The sequence below is a fragment of the Podarcis filfolensis genome (assembly GCF_964270895.1).
Source record: "Podarcis filfolensis genome assembly, chromosome: 17".
Taxonomy (NCBI): Eukaryota; Metazoa; Chordata; class Lepidosauria; order Squamata; family Lacertidae; genus Podarcis; species Podarcis filfolensis.
The window spans coordinates 7,661,372-7,679,449 of record NC_139621.1 but is presented as its reverse complement, the minus strand read 5'-3'; the positions used below and the strand labels follow the sequence as shown (position 1 = coordinate 7,679,449).

The 18,078-nt window shown below is 45.2% G+C and overlaps 2 protein-coding genes across 4 annotated transcripts in view; one reads left to right on the top strand and one right to left on the bottom strand.

Annotated features, from left to right (window-relative positions):
- Positions 1–18,078, bottom strand: part of RLN3 (relaxin 3) — a 115,574-nt gene that overhangs the window by 23,337 nt on the left and 74,159 nt on the right. Inside the window, exon 3 of one of the 2 annotated variants that reach the window (XM_083594176.1) lies at positions 11,437–11,457. The exons of the other annotated variant lie outside the window; for it this stretch is intronic. The gene's annotated coding sequence lies outside the window, so the exon portion shown is untranslated. Of the gene's footprint in view, positions 1–11,436; positions 11,458–18,078 lie in introns of those variants that run through there. 2 annotated transcript variants of the gene reach the window in all.
- Positions 4,671–18,078, top strand: part of PALM3 (paralemmin 3) — a 42,805-nt gene continuing 29,397 nt past the window's right edge. The window contains exon 1 of one of the 2 annotated variants that reach the window (XM_083593061.1): positions 4,671–5,070. The gene's annotated coding sequence lies outside the window, so the exon portion shown is untranslated. Of the gene's footprint in view, positions 5,071–14,465; positions 14,778–18,078 lie in introns of those variants that run through there. The other variant, XM_083593062.1, reaches the window with a different exon arrangement.

Sequence of the window (18,078 nt, the reverse complement as noted above, 5' to 3'; positions counted from 1 at the left end):
GAGTTAACCCACAGCGCCACCCGGGTCCCTTATAAAGCTGAATTATAGGCCCCATAAAAAAACAGAAGCAAAGAAAAATGCGAAGTAAACGGCAGGCTAGCAGCTCTTCACTGATACTAATGGCCACAAAACAATGCACAAGGCCTATACAGATATGAAATGCCTTTAGTTCATTGTAAGTAGGAGACAGTATTCTCTGTGCCTTGAAAGCAAAAAAAAGACTCTGTGCCAAGGCACCAGGCACATACTTTGGTCCTGTCAGGTATTATGTATGCAGAGAGCTTCTGAGTTGTCATGAAACATCCTTTTTAGTTAAAAGGATTCCATCGTACAGTGGTACCTCGGGTTACAGATGCTTCAGGTTACAGACGCTTCAGGTTACAGACTCCGCTAACCCAGAAATAATGCTTCAGGTTAAGAACTTTGCTTCAAGATGAGAACAGAAATTGTGCTCCGGCGGCGCAGCAGCAGCAGGAGGCCCCATTAGCTAAAGTGGTGCTTCAGGTTAAGAACAGTTTCAGGTTAAGAACGGACCTCCGGAACGAATTAAGTACTTAACCTGAGGTACCACTGTATATGATTCCACTAATCTACTTTGACACAATATCAGAGCATTGCACCCCAGCATCCCTGTTAGATCTCCTAGATCATGTAATGTAACAGGGTGGAGTGGGGTGGAAAGCCAGGTCTTGGGTGGATCTTGAATAATAAGTAGATGATGAAGAATTCTTCCCTCTCCTACTCCAACACCCTTCCAAGTCAATCAAGAAGAATGTCATCTATTTCTGTCTTGCTAATCGCCAGCCCTGCCTTGCTAGGGCAGTGTTTGGTACACAGTCGTCTTTAGAGTCCTAAGCTGATTAATATTCCTTGAAGAAGAGCGGAGAGATGGAACCTCAAAGCACCACTGGTTCCTTAGGCAAATAAAAACAGCATTTTATTGTGTGGTGTGTGTGTGTGTGTGTGTGTGTGTGTGTGTATATATATATATATATATATATATATATATATATATAAATTTTCTGTTTTACAATTTAAAATACTCATTTAAACATCCTTAAAATATCAGTGACTTCCCTTCTTCTCTTTCCATGGTGCATTTTGCATATCATAAAGCCCTGAATATTTTACATAAACTAAACCATTCAGTATTCCATTACAGTGGTACCTCTGGTTAAGAACTTAATTCGTTCTGGAGGTCTGTTCTTAACTTGAAACTGTTCTTCACCTGAAGCACCACTTCAGCTAATGGGGCCTCCTACTGCCGCTGTGCCAGCGCTGCACGATTTCTGTTCTCATCCTGAAGCAAAGTTCTTAACCCGAGGTACTATTTCTGGGTTAGTGGAGTCTGTAACCTGAAGCATCTGTAACCTGAAGCGTATGTAACCTGAAGCGTATGTAACCCGAGGTACCACTGTATTACATCCATCAAAATTTATTTACACTGTTGAATTTATCTTAATGCTGCCAAGGTCTTCAAGTGTACACAATTTCCCCCCATTTATTCAATAAACATTTTCCAATCTTCTCTAAACGTATGTTCTTCTTGTTCTCTTTTGCTATATGTTAAGTCCGCAAGCTGAGCATATTTCCTCAGCTTAAGTTGCCATACTTCTTTGGTTGCCACCTCGCTTGTTTTCTGTTTTGGGGTTAACAAAACATGGGCCAAAGTATTGGCATACACAAATAACCTTTTAACCTAAATAAGAGCATTTTATTGTCAAGCAATAAGAATTAGCAGCTGGCTGGCCGAGTGTTTAATTTGTTAAGAACTGCTTTTCTTGCTTCATCTGTGGAATGGAAATTTGAGCAATTGTAAAAGCAGTTTACAAATTAAGAGCGATAGGTAGGAAGCGTACGATGCATACAATGAAGGACATACTTGCTGGTAGCAGGTACTGAAATATGGGGGTGCAAGAAAGGCAGTGGGGTGTGAGGAAGAAGACCTAGCAGCCAGTTACAGAAAAGTGAGAGGAAGGAGGCTGCGAAAGGCTGGGAAGTAGGCGCACTACATTGGCTTGCCAGCAGAGGGCGCAACAGAACTAACCAGAAATGTTCTTACCCATCCTGCCAAAAGTGACAGCTGTTCAGATCTAACGCACATGTAATGACGTGTTTTGTTGTGCTGGCTTTTATGGGCTGGGTTCTACCAACCAATTTGCCGGAATACTAGAGTGCATGATACATTGCATTTACATCTCGTATTTTCTCCAAATAGCTTGTGGTTTTCCAGATCTTTTTGCATCAGGAAATGCCTTTTGCCGGATCATGCCCTTGGTTCCTCTAGTCCCTTATTGGCAGCATTCCCCAGGGTGTCTTTTTTTAAAAAAAGTTTTTATTTATGCTTTTCAAGTTTATACATTTCATTAGTTTTACAATCAATTTAACATTTCAAAGTTTGACTTTCTTCCCCCTCTTTCTGCGGTTCCTTAAATTTATTTTTCAATATCTTCTGCACATCCAAATTCATTTAATTTGCTCATTTAATTATCTACTTTAAATATGTACTCTTATTACAATAATCCTGCCAATGTTTTTATCTGTTTGCAACTTATCTGCAAATATTCAATAAACCATTTCCATTCTTTTATAAAATGTTTGTTATCTTGATTTCTTATTCTTCCAGTAAGTTTTGTCATTTCTGCATATTCCATAAGTTTTTGTATCCATTCTTCCTTTGCTGGGACTTAGGTAGCTCTGTCCCTATAATTCCCAAAGAAAAGGTTCTGGTGTTGTTGTTTTTACAAAAGTTATTTTGAACATCCTTTTCAATTCATTGTATATCATTTCCCAGTGAGCTTTAACCTTACTACAAGACCACCACATATGATAAAAGGAACCTTCTTTCTCTTTACATTTCCAACACTTATTTGATTTAGATTTATACATTTTTGCCAGTTTACTAGGTGTTAGATACCAACGATATATCATTTAAATATAATTTTCTCTTAAACCATAACATGCTGTAAATTTTATATCCATATTCCACAGTCGTTCCTACGCTTCCATGTCTATTCTGTGACCGATATCTAATGTATACATTAGCGGCTTAAAACACAGTGAGGTCATCCCCCTCATTTTTGTGCTTCAAATCACATTTGTAGCATTGCTGTGCACACCAGGGTGTGTGTGTGTGTGTGTGTGTGTGTGTGTGTGTGTGTAAGGATGTCTTCACTTGATGCGTATTACCCAAATTGTTTCGCCACACCTGCAACCCTCCCGACTTCTATTCAAGGAAGCTGTCAACCGCACAAGGGCAGAGGCTGTCTGAAGCGTACATAGCTCAGCTTAACCACAGCTTGCGTTTTCAAGTTGGATGGAAGCTAGTTTGAGGGAAAGCGTATCAAACAGGGGCATCATTTCCTTGTATCATGGAATTACAGCGTTGGAAGGCACCCAAAATTACATCGAGTTCAAGCCCGTAATGCAGGAATCCTTGACAGATGGTCGTCCAGTGACAGACAGAGGCATTTTTCGAGAAACTACTATGGGATACCCTACCTGCCCGCAGACTGTCTCGCCAGAGTGGTGCATGCTCTGGTTATCTCCTACTTAGACTACTGCAATGCACTCTACGTGGCGCTACCTTTGAAGGTGACCCGGAAACTGCAATTAATCCAGAATGCGGCAGCAAGACAGGTGACTGGGAGCGGCTGCCAAGACCACATAACACCGGTCCTGAAAGACCTTCCTTGGCTCCCAGTACATTTCTGAGCACAATTCAAAGTGTTGGTGCTGACCTTTAAAGCCCTAAAGGGCCTCGGTCCAGTATATCTGAAGGAGCGTCTACACCCACATTGTTCTACTCGGACACTAAGGTCCAGAGCCGAGGGCCTTTTGGCGGTTCCCTCACTGCGAGAAGCCAAGTTACAGGGAACCAGGCAGAGGGCCTTCTCAGTAGTGGCGCCCTCCCTGTGGAACGCCCTCCCACCAGATGTCAAAGAGAACAACAACTACCAGACTTTTAGAAGACAATTCAAAGTGTTGGCGCTGACCTTTAAAGCCCTAAACGGCCTCAGCCCAGTATACCTGAAGGAGCATCTCCACCCCCATTGTTCAGCCCGGACACTGAGGTCCAGCTCTGAGGGCAGTTCCCTCACTGCGAGATATGAGGTTACAGGGAACCGGGCAGAGGGTGGCGCCCACCTTGTGGAATGCCCTTCCATCAGATGTCAAGAGAAGAAACAACTACCTGACTTTTAGAAGACATCTGAAGGCAGCCCTGTTTAGGGAAGTTTTTAATGTTTGGAGTTTTATCACTTCTTTAAAAAATTATTATTATTATTATTCTGTTGGGAGCCACCCAGAGTGGCTGGAAAAACCCAGCCAGTTGGGGTGGGGTATAAATAATAATAATAATAGTTGTTTATTATTATTTTTATTTTTATTATTTTTATTATTATTATTATTATTATTATTATTATTATTATTATTATTATTAATTGTGGCTAACGGTCATATGTACTTGGCTTCAAACACCAGTGGTAGGAGCACATTGGGGCTGGAGTAAGCAGTAAGCAGTAATGGATACATAGACTAATTGTCAGGCTGTGTATGAGAGAGAGGGAGAGGGCGAAAAACAGGCAGGTAACTAAACAAGGCAGCCCAGGAATGCTGGTAAATAATTCAGCCAGACAGCTGATAACGTCTCTGACCCAGGAAGGCGGAGGGGAGGAAGGTTTTCAAGGGCGCCAGGACCCGGAATCACTTTTGCCGGCTGTGGAGAAACTCTCTTCCCTTTGTCCAAGTCTGCCTGCCTCTCAGCTTTCCCTGAACTCAAACCGGCCTGACCAGCTTTCTTCTCCATCTCTGCCTCTGGACACACACGCACACCGGGGATCGAAGCCAAACTGGGCCCTGCTGAGTTGGAGATGTGGAGAGATGCCTCCTCTTTGACTTTGCCGTTCGGGCAATGCAGAGGCATCTCTTTGTGCTTCTGATCTGAGCAGGGCAGAGGGGGGCTGGGAGCGCACCCTCCCCTCCCAGGCACACGCTTCACCCCCCAGGCACAGCTGGAGGTCTCACCTGGAGGAGAGGCAGCTCACATTTGGGGCACTGGCTGCTGCAAAGGTAAGTGAAAAGAACAGAGGGGTAAAAGCAGAGTAGCTGTGGTAGGGAGGTAGGATTGTAGACTTGGAATGGATGCCAGGGGGGTCATCTATTCCAACCCCCCGCAGTGAAGGAAAGGACCTGCAGTGCCAGTGTTGGCCTGCAGGCTTGGAGAGGGTGGCATAGTGCTAGACAAGGGGAAATGCTTTGACTGAAAGCAAGGCAAAACTCATAAAAGCACAATACCGAGATTATTATTATTATTTACCTCTTGGATTGGAACAGGGCCAAGGTAGCTCCCTTCTGCCATTTAAGAAATCTGGAAATTGGCCAAAGTGCTTTCTCAGACTGGCACCAATGTGGCTGCTTTTGAAAGAGGGGATTTTGGCAGGTGGTGCTTGCTTATTAGGTAAGGAGCAGGAAAGCTGCACCTGTGGAGACTTCCAAACTCTTGCTTTCCATCACCCAGGTTTCCCAAACATGGATCTCCAGCTGGTTTTGGACTACAATTCCTATCATCCCTGATCACTGCTCCTGCTAACTAGGGAAGATGGGAGTTGTAGTGTAAAAACAGCTGGAGACCCAAGTTTGGGAAACCCTAATCTATAGGAACATGGTCCCCCCTCCCCATGCTTACCAGGTCTACAGAATATTGTTTTACGGAGGCAAAGGAAATAACAAACTCAGGTATGCAATGTGGGGCAAAGGGAAGGCCCTATAAGTTGCATCGAGATGTTTGCATGTGCAGGTAACTGTGGCTCGGAGCACTTGTGCCCATTTAAACCTCAGGGGCACCAAACCTTTCGCCTGTACTTCTATGGGTAAAGGTAAAGGGACCCCTGACCATTAGGTCCAGTCGTGGCCGACTCTGGGGTTGTGGTGCTCATCTCGCTTTACTGGCCGAGGGAGCCGGCGTACAGCTTCCGGGTTATGTGGCCAGCAGGACTAAGCCGCTTCTGGCGAACCAGAGCAGTGCATGGAAACACCGTTTACCTTCCCGCCACAGCGGTACCTATTTCTCTACTTGCACTTTGACGTGCTTTCGAACTGCTAGGTTGGCAGGAGAAGGGACCGAGCAACGGGAGCTCACCCCATCGCGGGGATTTGAACCGCTGACCTTCTGATTGGCAAGTCCTAGGCTCTGTGGTTTAACCCACAGCACCACCCACGTCCCATCACTTCTATGGGTACTTTACATAATGACAGTAGATTCCCTCAAGAAGCTGCTGTGCTGAAGGGGAAATCTGAAGGAAAGCACAACAGCCTATAGGACACTGTCCCAATGTGACTGATTAAAAAAAAGGCCTTTGTACCCAGATTTGCAGGAATTTACAGGGAGCATACGTAGGATGACTTACAGGGAATGAATTTCCCATTTAAATCCTTTAACCATCATGTCTCAGGCACAACTGTGCATGTTAAATAAAAACGTAGCAAAAAACACGGGGTGACTTTCCTAATCTCAGAATTTGATTGTGGAGGAAGAGCGGAATCTGAACTGCCTTAACACCAACATTAACACCAAGATGTGTGTGTGCTTGATCCAGATTAACACAGAATATAAAATTCTGTGACCTTGTGATATATTACATTTTTATGATGCATGTTTGGGAGCAGCTATAGTCTCAGGCTGGCCTTGGATTTACTTGGCTGCGCTTGGGAGAGGCAATTAGTGAGATTTTTGTTTCCAGCCTAATACAAGTGTTCCATAGTCGTGTTAATTTCTTCCTAGTGCTTTATCTGCGCTCTCTGAATTTTTCCAGATAGTAACGATTCCTTTACATCATGTGATGCGAGAGCAGCAGTGGGTGAGAGAGCTGGCGGGCAGGGAGGGAAATCTCAGTTCTCGTTGCTGCTAGTCCAGATTTGCTGGTAGGTTCAGCCCAGGAGGCAAGATGACTGTTGCAGCAAAACAACAGTCCCTCAGAACCTCTTTCAACAGGATGTAGAGATGCAGGGCTTGCTTCAGTGGGTGGTAGGGTCTGGCATTTGCTGAGCCCCCAAGATGACAAAGGGCCCACCTGCTAATAATAATAATAATAATAATAATAATAATAATAATAATTTATTTATTTATACCCCAGCCGCTCTGAGTGGCTCCCAAGAGAATATTTAAAATGCGATAAAACATCAAAAACTTCCCTGAACAGGGCTGACTTCATATGTCTTCTAAAAGTCAGACAGTTGTTCATTTCCTTGACATCTAATGGGAGGGCGTTCCACAGGGCGGGCGCCACTACCGAGAAGGCCCTCTGCCTGGTTCCATCCTCACTTTTCCTAGGGCCACCAGAATGGCAAGATGAGACAATGTTTGATTCACACATCTCACCCCACAAAAGGTGCCGTGCCCAATGGTCCCCCAAACCATGGAGCTGGTACTAAAATCCAGGATACAGTGGTACCTCGGGTTAAGTACTTAATTCGTTCCGGAGGTCCGTTCTTAACCTGAAACTGTTCTTAACCTGAAGCACCACTTTAGCTAATGGGGCCTCCTGCTGCCACCGCGCCGCCGGAGCACGATTTCTGTTCTTATCCTGAAGCAAAGTTCTTAACCTGCAGCACTATTTCTGGGTTAGCGGAGTGTGTAACCTGAAGCGTATGTGACCTGAAGCGTATGTAACCCGAGGTACCACTGTATTCAACTGCTTGGGAATTCCTAGAACCCAGCACACTCCAAGCAGAGCTGCCTCACCCATGAGGCAAGGCGAGGCAACCGCCTTGGGCAGGAGAATCCACAAGGGCAGCAAATCTTGATGTAGATCTTTATTTCCCCACCCTCTTTTTTCCTGATGAAAATCTTCACTCGCCCATTCTTCCATGGCGGGGAGGGGGTGCCATTTTGCCAAAATGTCTTGGGCAAGCCTTGACTTCAGCTATGTCACTGGGAGGTGCTGAGGGTCTCTTGAGCATGCTATGGCTTAAGAGCCGACTAATAATAATAATAATAATAATAATAATAATAATAATTTATTATTTTCCCCTGCCCATCTCGTTGGGTTTCCCCAGCCACTCCGGGCGGCTCCCAACAGAATATTAAAAACACAATAAACATCAAACTTTAAAAACTTCCTTAAACAGGGCTGCCTTCAGATGTCTTCTAAAAGTCAGATAGTTGTTTATTTCCTGGACATCTGATGGGAGGGCGTTCCACAGGGCAGGTGCCACTACCGAGAAGGCCCTCTGCCTGGTTCCCTGTAACTTCACTTCTCGCAGTGAGCTAAACAAATGGTGATCTCTATTGGTTGAATCACAGCCTGCACTGTGACACAAGATGCTGTTGTGTGTAACTGGGCCTCTTGGCATCATGGGAAATGTAGTTTACATGTTGAAAGACACCATATGCCAGCAGCGGCTAGAGTGGCAGCGAAGGAGTCCACCCCTCCCCCCACTCCCTGGCTTGTTCATAAGACCTACAGATGAACAGGATCAGGTCCCTCCCTGCCCCCCACCCCCCAGTGCACAGGTGTCTTATCTGTAGCTAATTCAAGCTCTGACATGTTATCTAAATCAATTAATTCAATTAGCAGATTATTTACTGATGTAGCTCCACTCAGAAATAACAGGAAGAATGTTAAGTTAGGCAAGGCAGCATCTGGAAATGTTTGTGCCCTAGCACAACTTTTTAATACATTTAGATTAATATGTTTATCAATAACTTTGAATTGATAGCAATTAGCTACAGACTGTAGCTTTCTCCCTTTTTTGTATCTGTTTGCCTGTTGACAGGCTTCTGGATGGTGTGCATATGGGAAACACTCAGGAGACGCAGGGTGGATCTGCACACAGGAAAAAAACCACATGCTATAAATAAGTCAGAAATTAAATCCTTATAACAAAGGTAAAAAAAACACTATGTAAAACTGTTGCATTCAACACACTGTTTTATGACTGACGTAGAAGAGGCCGCAGGGCACGGTTGGGCTTTACCATTGCTCTGCTTGAACAGTGTGAGGTACAGAAGTTTCTGTTTGTGAGAATATGTGTGAGTGAGAGAGATCAAAATGATTGCTGGGTTCCTGGCTGCGCAGAGAAAATTTAATAATAATAATAATAACAACAACAACTATATATATATATATATATATATATATATATATATATATATATATATTAACACACACACACACACACACACACACACACACTCGTACCTTGGTTTTCGAACAGCTTAGTTCTCAAATGTTTAGGCTCCTGAACTCCACAAACCCAGAAAGAACTGTTCTGGTTTGCGAACTATTTTTGGAAGCCAAACATCCGACTGGGCTTCCGATTGGCTGCAGGAGCTTTCTGCAGCCAATCAGAAGCAGTGCTTTGGTTTCCAAACGTTTTGGAAGTCAAACGGACTTCTGGAACGGATTCCAAGGTATGACTCCGTGTGTGTGAGTGAGTGAGTGAGAGAGAGAGAGAGAGAAAGAAAGGGGGGGGCAAGGCCTGCCATTGCAATGGTGCTCACCATTACCTGCACTGATTGCATCATGGGTAGGCAAACTGAGGCCCGGGGGCCAGACCCAGCCTAATCACCTTCTCAATCCGGCCTGCGGACGGTCCGGGAATCAGCGTGTTTTTACATGAGTAGAATGTGTCCTTTTTAATTAATATGCATCTCTGGGTTATTTGTCAGTCCTGCCTGGCGTTTTTACATGAGTAGAATGTGTGTTTTTATTTAAAATGTATTTCTGGGTTATTTGTAGGAATTTGTTCATCCCCCCATACAAAAATATAGTCCGGCCCCCCACAAGGTCTGAGGGACAGTGGACCGGCCCACTGTTGAAAAAGTTTGCTGACCCCTGGATTGCATGAAGAGGGTTGGTGTCACTCTGTGAAAGATTTCCCCAGCCCTGAATAATGCAACAAATACTCTCTGCAACAAGCCTCCGTAGGAGGACGGCTGAGGATTTAAGGATCTGCAATACCCGAGATCCCCTTTAAACATTACACAAATGGCACGACTGCTTGCCACCAGCACATCATGCATCATTATAAAGCTTCCATTCCGTCCTATCATGCTCTTAAGGGCAGTTTGTGCGATTAAATATCGCACCCCATGAGATTTGTTGCCGCCCCTGACCACTTAGGAGGATGGAAACTTTGTGTCACTAGAGCAATGGAGGGAATAACCACAGGATGATAAATAACCACAGTGTTGCTAAAACCAGGACTGAGTTAAACGCTGGAAGCATGGCTGACCCAGGCATTTTGGTTCCCCGAGTACTTTATCCCTGATGGAACCTGGTAAAAGATGCTAGGAGTGCCATTTCCAGAGCCGTCACAGCCTTGTGTGCAACGCAAGAGTTGTGAATCAGCATCCTTCATAGTTCAGATGTCCAAGTTAGTCTCAGGACCCATTTCCCCCCGCAGTCAGTGCTCTGAGGGCTGGAAGTGTTTTTTAGCCACACAAACCATTCTCGCAGATTATCAGACTCCATAATAAACTGAGTGCCGCATAACAACGAAGGATTAATGTATGATCAGGCATGGCGGTTTACATGTGCAATCCAAAAATGCTTGGAAAACATATAGGCTTTTTTATTATTATTACCTGTGAAATGACGAGCATGCCTTGACATGCCTTGATTACAAGTTTGTAGGGCCACCAGGGGCTGGATAAATTTATCTGGGGGAGGTCCCAGTTCCAGCCCAGTTGTCCATTTCTGTTCCATGGTTTTGCAAGAAATCTAGAGCTGCTCCTCTCAGATTGTATGTTGCTTGTCAATTTAGGACCTTTGAAAATGTCTGTCTGTCCAGCTTAGAGGAGGGTTTGGGTTGCTTCTGCACTTGGCCAGCCCTTAGTGTGTGGGGTGTGGGGGGGTATGGGGGTGAGAAAACCAGGATGGGCATATCCCTGGTTGATGGGTCATGCCAAAATCCCAACATCCTAGAAAAATGCAACCTGTGCTGCTGAAAGAAGTAGTGAGACTCATGCAACACGTTGGCGATTAATATACACAGAATAATCAATTATACATTCTGAATCAACCTTTTGAGAAAAATACAAAACATTAAACAAAGCCACAGAGACTTGTAAACTACCCAACCTAGGATGAACTTATAATGTCTGGTTTCAATAGATTTTTCAAATGCTTAACTCAGTCTTTTAGATAAGTTCATGAATTCAATACTAAAGGGACCCCTGACCATTAGGTCCAGTCGTGACCGACTCTGGGGTTGCGGCACTCATCTTGCTTTATTGGCTGAGGGAACCGGTGTACAGCTTCCGGGTCATGTGGCCAGCATGACTAAGCCGCTTCTAGTGAACCAGAGCAGCGCACAGAAACGCCGTTTACCTTCCCGCCGGAGTGGTACCTATTTATCTACTTGCACTTTGACGTGCTTTCGAACTGCTAGGTTGGCAGGAGCAGGGACCGAGCAACGGGAGCTCACCCCGTCGCAGGGATTCGAACCGCCAACCTTCTGATCGGCAAGTCCTAGGCTCTGTGGTTTAACCCACAGTGCCACCCGCATCCCAAGTGGAGTTGTAGATAGATGTTAATGAAGTTGTAGACTGTAGATAGAAACGTCCCAACATCCAGCTACCAAGTGGAAAAATAATTATGCTAGGCCAGGGGGCCTCTTGGGGAGCAGCATTGCACCTCAGTTGCATCATTCACCCTCTGCTGCTTCTCAGGTATGTTCCAGGCACCCTTCAGTCTGGCCCACCTCCCTCAGTCATGGGCAACCCCCCCCCCTTCTCCAGCATCTATACATATGAGTGGTAAGTCTCTGGACTTCTGACGTCAGACTTCCTGGATCCCAGCCAGTAACAGGATCCGACCATTAGTCCCTTTTGTCCTAGCAAACAACTGTTAGCTCAGTTCCTTTTTGGAAGGCTCTCAGCAAAGTGCTGACCTGCAGGACTCCACAAAAAGGAATTAATAAGCAACCCTATATTATTAAATCATCTATTCCCATCTAATTAATCATTTATCTGTCCAACAAAAAGAAAGCTGGCTATATAACAGTGTTTCATAAACTTCTGGTAGCTGGGGCACTTTTTTTTCTCTGAATCAAAGCGGGGGGCCACTTCTTCACTTTTGCACCCATAAAGACTTATTAACAGAGTGTGAATTAGCTGCCTTCAAAGGAGCCCACCGCTGTGCTTCTGCATGAGTCAGTGTTCTGAGTGAGGCTTCTTTTTGGAGCTAGGCAAGCCCAAAGCAGTCATCGGTCTATTTTGTCTCAGCTAGAATGGGCTTTTTAAAAACCTGGGGTTATTTGGTTGATGCTCTGATCACTGCATTTTTGCATTTCTGCACTGTACATCGTGATGCTGCTACTTTAGCACCTAGAGTGTCTTTCAATGGGCTGCCATGCTAATTTAATTCAATACTAAAGGTAAAGGTAAAGGGACCCCTGACCATTAGGTCCAGTCGTGACCGACTCTGGGGTTGTGGCACTCATCTCGCTTTATTGGCCGAGGGAGCCGGCATACAGCTTCCGGGTCATGTGGCCAGCATGACTAAGCCACTTCTGGCGAACCAGAGCAGCGCACGGAAATGCTGTTTACCTTCCCGCCGGAGCAGTACCTATTTATCTACTTGCACTTTGACGTGCTTTCGAACTGCTAGGTTGGCAGGAGCAGGGACCGAGCAACGGGAGCTCATCCCGTCGCGGGGATTCGAACCGCTGACCTTCTGATCAGCAAGTCCTAGGCTCTGTGGTTTAACCCACAGCGCCAACTGCGTCCCTAATTCAATACTACTAATAGCAATAATATGGCATAATATATTATTAACGCAGCCTGATAATTTTACTGTTTATACCCCATACATCTTACTGGCTTGCCCCAGAAATTCCGGGCAGCTTCCAACATATATAAAAACATAATAATACATTAAACATTTTTTAAAAATCTTCCCTGTACAGGATTGCCCTCAGACGGCTTGGGGGTCGGATAACTCCATGCCCTCCAACATTTCTCCAATGAAAATAGGGACGTTCCGGGATCAAATCAGAAACCGGGATGGCTTCTCTAAATCAGGGATGTCCCTGGAAAATAGGGACATTTGGAAGGTCTGGAGGTCAGGGATTGCCCTTGAGGAAACTCATTACGGCCTGGCTCAGCACAGGTTGTTTGGTTTAACCTAATAGGTATTGTTATGAACGTGGGTGGTCAGTCTGGATGAAATTATTATTATATTATTATCGGTACTTCCCCCCCCCCAAATGTTTAGGGGTCCTCTCATTTTGACTCAAGAAAATAGTTTTATAGTTCAAATTGGGAAAAATAAATACAGTAAATGGACAAAAGGCCGCCATCGAGGGTAGCAACCGAACTGACGATTCACCGTGGTAAAGAAGAAATTAAAAATTATAAAATTTTAAGTTTCTTCTCCCATTAGATTCACAAAATGTTTAGGGGTATGCGTACCCCTGCATACCCCCAGAAAAAAGTACTGCTTGTTGTTGTTATTATTATTATTATTATTATTATTATTATTATTATTATTATTATTAAAATGTATGTAACACCCTTCATCCAAAGATCACAGGAAGTTTACGGTATAAAAACACAGAAACACATAACATAAAAACAAATAAAACAATAATCCCCCTCACTTTAAAAGGCCACGGATTGTGTAATTAGCCCAAGGCCTGGGAGAAGAGGGATGTTTTCACTGGGTGTCTAAAGATTTGCAGTGAAGGTGAGCCTTCTTGGGGAGTGCATTTCACATATGGGGAGCCACTGCAGAAGAGGCCTGTTCTGATGTATATTTTGCTCTAGGAGGCTTTGTTTGGTCAGAATCGAGTATACACTTCCCAAGTTTATGCTAAATACATTACATCTGCTAAATGAGCCATCATAGCTGGTGGAGGACTGCGGAAATTTGTGTCCCAGGCTTTTTAGACTCGTCTACCCCTGTGCTATCTGAAACCAAAGGGGTGCATTGCTTGCCAGAGGTGATGCATATTGTATGCGGGTGGTGCTGTGGTCTAAACCATTCAGCCTCTTGGGCTTGCTGATCGGAAGGTTGGTGGTTCGAATCCCCGCGACAGGGTGAGCTCCCGTTGCTCTGTGCCAGCTCCTGCCAACCTAGCAGTTCAAAAGCACACCAGCGCAAGTAGATAAATAGGTACTGCTTTGGCGGGAAGGTAAACTGCATTTCCGTGTGCTCTGACATCCGTCACGGTGTTCCATTGCGCCAGAAGCGGTTTAGTCCTGCTGGCCACATGATCTGGAAAGCTGTCTGCGGACAAACGCCGGCTCCCTCGGCCTGAAAGCGAGATGAGCGCCGCAACCCCATAGTCGCCTTTGACTGGACTGAACCGTCCAGGGGTCCTTTACCTTTATCTTTTTATCATTGCAGTCAGCTCTCTCTCCCCCCCCCCATTGTTACGTACTTAAGTGTGATTGACAATTACAATGCGCTGTATGCAGTGTGTCCTTAAAAGACTGCTTTGAAGCTGTAGCTAGCGCACGTCGTGGCTGCCCACTTCCTTTTGCTTGCAAGTATGAAAAGAACATGCCGCCACCGGCTGCTTCTTCGCTTCCGGGCCTAGTTCAAAGCACCGGCAGTTAGCCTTAAAGACCTTTACAGCCTGTGTATGTTGTACCAGAGGCTGCCTTATCACTTATAAACTCTTTAGGGGAGTTGAAATCCTGCCCAAGATTCTGTCTCCTGCCAACACATGGAGCAGGGCTGTGGAGGCAGCGCAAGACTGTGACTCACTTCCTAAGGTGTCCCGACAGAGTTGGACTTGCAGCTTCTTCCCAAGGCTATCCTGTGCAGGTGCGTGTTGTATCTTTAGGGTATTATCATCTGTGATCCATGCTAATATGCTTGCAGGTTTGATCCCTGTATGGGCCAGCTGCATGTTCCTTCATTGCAGAGGGTCAGAACAGATGATCCTCAGGATCAGTGCTTTAAAAAAAAATAGATATGTTTAGGGGTAATTTCATTTTTACTGGAGAAAATCACCATTTTATAGTTCAAATCAGGGGAAATAAATACAGTAAATGGACAGGGGTAGCAATGCAACTGATGATTCACCTTGCTAGAGAAGAAACTAAAACAATTTTTTTTTTTAGTTTTTTCTCCCGTTAGATTCACAAAATGTTTAGGGGTATGTGTAGCCCTGCGCCCCCCCCACGAAAAAAGCAGTGCTCAGGATCCCTCCCAATTCTGTGATTCGATGTAGCAATGGCATAGTTTCATTTGTATCTAGGTATGATTTTATCCAGTGCTTTTTTTTCCTTAAAAAAAAATGTTTAGGGGTACTCTCCTTTTGACTCAAGAAAATCACCATTTCGTAGTTCAAATTGGGGGAAATCAATACAGTAAATGGGCAAAAGTACAAAGATTCACAAAATGTTTAAGGGCATGCGTACCCCTGTGCCCCCCCCAGAAAAAAGCACTGATTTTATCAAGAAGTGCTAAGCTGCTTTGAAGTCGAATGTGGGGCAAATGACCGGGTGTCACTGACCCCTGTCCCCTTGTGTCTCTACATGTGGGAAGGTGTGTCACAATAATTCATTGCAGTAGGATTTCCACACCTCCAGCTCCCTGCAGGTAGCAGGCAGTGGAGTGTAAGGGGGGGGGGGTTGCCAAGAAAGAGGAGGACACAGAAATGCCTTCACAGCTAGCACCATTTTAATGGATTTCTAGCCTGCCTCTGAAGGTGTATGTTCTCCCAAGCCAGATTACAACAGATCGATACAAGTCGACGTTAAAAGCCTAAAATTTAAAATGGGATTTTCTAAAATAACCTAACATTAAAATAGCAGTGCATAAAACAGTCATTAAATATCACAACCATTAAATCATCCAAATGTAAAACAGAAAGAATAAGTATTTAAGGCTTTTCTAAGGCCGACAGAAGGACGTGGGTGGCGCTGTGGGTTAAACCACAGAGCCTAGGACTTGCTGATCAGAAGGTTGGCTGTTCGAATCCCCGTGACGGGGTGAGCGTCCATTGCTTGGTCTCAGCTCCTGCCAACCTAGCAGTTCGAAAGCACATCAAAGTGCAAGTAGATAAATAGGTACTGCTCCGGTGGGAAGGTTTCCGTGCGCTGCACTGGTTTGCCAGAAGCGGCTTAGTCATGCTTGCCACATGACCCGGAAGCTGTACGACGGCTCCCTCGGCCAGTAAAGCGAGATGAGATGAGTGCCACAACCCCAGAGTCGGTCACGACTGGACCTAACGGTCAGGTGTCCCTTTACCTTTTTAAGGCCGACAGAGCTTGGGGGGTGGGGTGGAGAGGGAGATGTCATACGAATTTCCCTCAGGAGGGTATTTCAGAGATAAGGGGCCCAATTCAGAGGAGGCCCTGTGATGCAATGATGTTGTGCCAGCCATTGGTGTATTTTAAAAAATGTTTTCAGGGAGGCATGGGTGCAGGGAGAGGCACAGTTTGGCAGTGCGCATGTGCTCCCATAACTGGGTGTGAATTTTGCAAACTGGGCACTCAGGTAGACTGTAAGTGTTAAATCTGAATTCATAGAGCTGTATTGTGCAATGGTAATGATGAGATTCTTAAGAGAGGCAGTATGGTCAGAGCAGGGGTTGCCAACGTGGTGCCCTCCAGAGTCCAGACATGGCTAGAATCCAGCTTCCACCAGCACCATGTACCTATTAGTTGGGGGTGATAGGAATTGTAGTCCAACAATAATCTGGAGAGCACCAGGTTTAAACTTCCACTCAGCCAAAGAGCAAACTCATTACTGTGGTACCTTGGTTTACAAACAGTCCTGTTTACGAACTATTCGGTTTACGAACTCCGCAAAACCGGAAGTAGTGTCCCAGTTTGTGAACTTTACCTCGGTCTACGAACGGAAGCTGAACGCTGGAAGGGCACCAGTGGCGGGAGGCCTCGTTAGGGAAAGCGCGCTTCATTTTAAGAACGGTTTCAGTTTAAGAACGGACTTCAGGAACGGATTAAGTTCGTAAACCGAGGTACCACTGTATCTGTCACCATTAGCCTACCTCAGAGGAGTGTTTTGAACATAAAATGGATGGCTGGAGAACATGGATGCTGCCTTGAACTTCTTAGGGATAAGGGGGGGGTAGACAGACAGACAGACAGACAAAATTGAAAAGAAAAACTGGATGTATGTTTCCAAAATATAAGATAAAAAACAAATTAAGTAAAACCTACATACAGCAACAGTGTTTTGTGTTGTGTAGACTCCTATGATGTAAGTCATGGGCCCCGCCTGCTAGCCTGCTCCCTAAAATATCACTGGTTTGCTCATTTCTATATACAGTGGTACCTCGGGTTACATACGCTTCAGGTTACATACGCTTCAGGTTACAGACTCCGCTAACCCAGAAATAGTGCTTCAGGTTAAGAACTTTGCCCCAGGATGAGAGCAGAAATCGTGCTCCGGTGGTGCGGCGGCAGCAGGAGGCCCCATTAGCTAAAGTGGTGCTTCAGGTTAAGAACAGTTTCAGGTTAAGTACGGACCTCCAGAACGAATTAAGTACTTAACCTGAGGTACCACTGTATAGGGTGCCTACATTCTGCATGGACTGGTTTGCATGGCATCATGTGCAAATGGCTTTAGATACCTATTAGGTCCATAAGTTACCATATAGCATATATTCAACACAAAAAACAGCGACAGTTTGTTGTTGACAAAGGATAACTGGACATATAAAGGGCCCCATTACCTTCAGTAGCTTAGGGCCTCATCAAACCTAAATCCGGCCCTGAAGGCATCCTAACTTGAACTGGGAGTACCCTCCTTGACCATGCAAGGTAATGCAGAGCCTGCGTCTATGGTTGAGCCGAGCCGGCTTGAGGGTTTGCTGACTTGGAAGGCCCTGGAGCCCCCAAACGCAGCTCTGTCAAGCTGCGGCCCCATAACTTTTCTACTAGTTTGGAGGCCTGACGAGAGGCAGCAGGCAGAAAATGGCAGCTGTCTTCATTGGCTGCCTTGCCACCTTCCTACATAGTGACCTTTGGAGCTGCTGCTGGGAAACGCAAGCCCCACCCCCTTCTCCCGAATGAGCACTTTGTGACGCTCGTGCGGTTTGCAATATTAACCAGGTAGCCTCAGGAGGCCCCTGAAAGCCAGGCAGCAGCTTCTG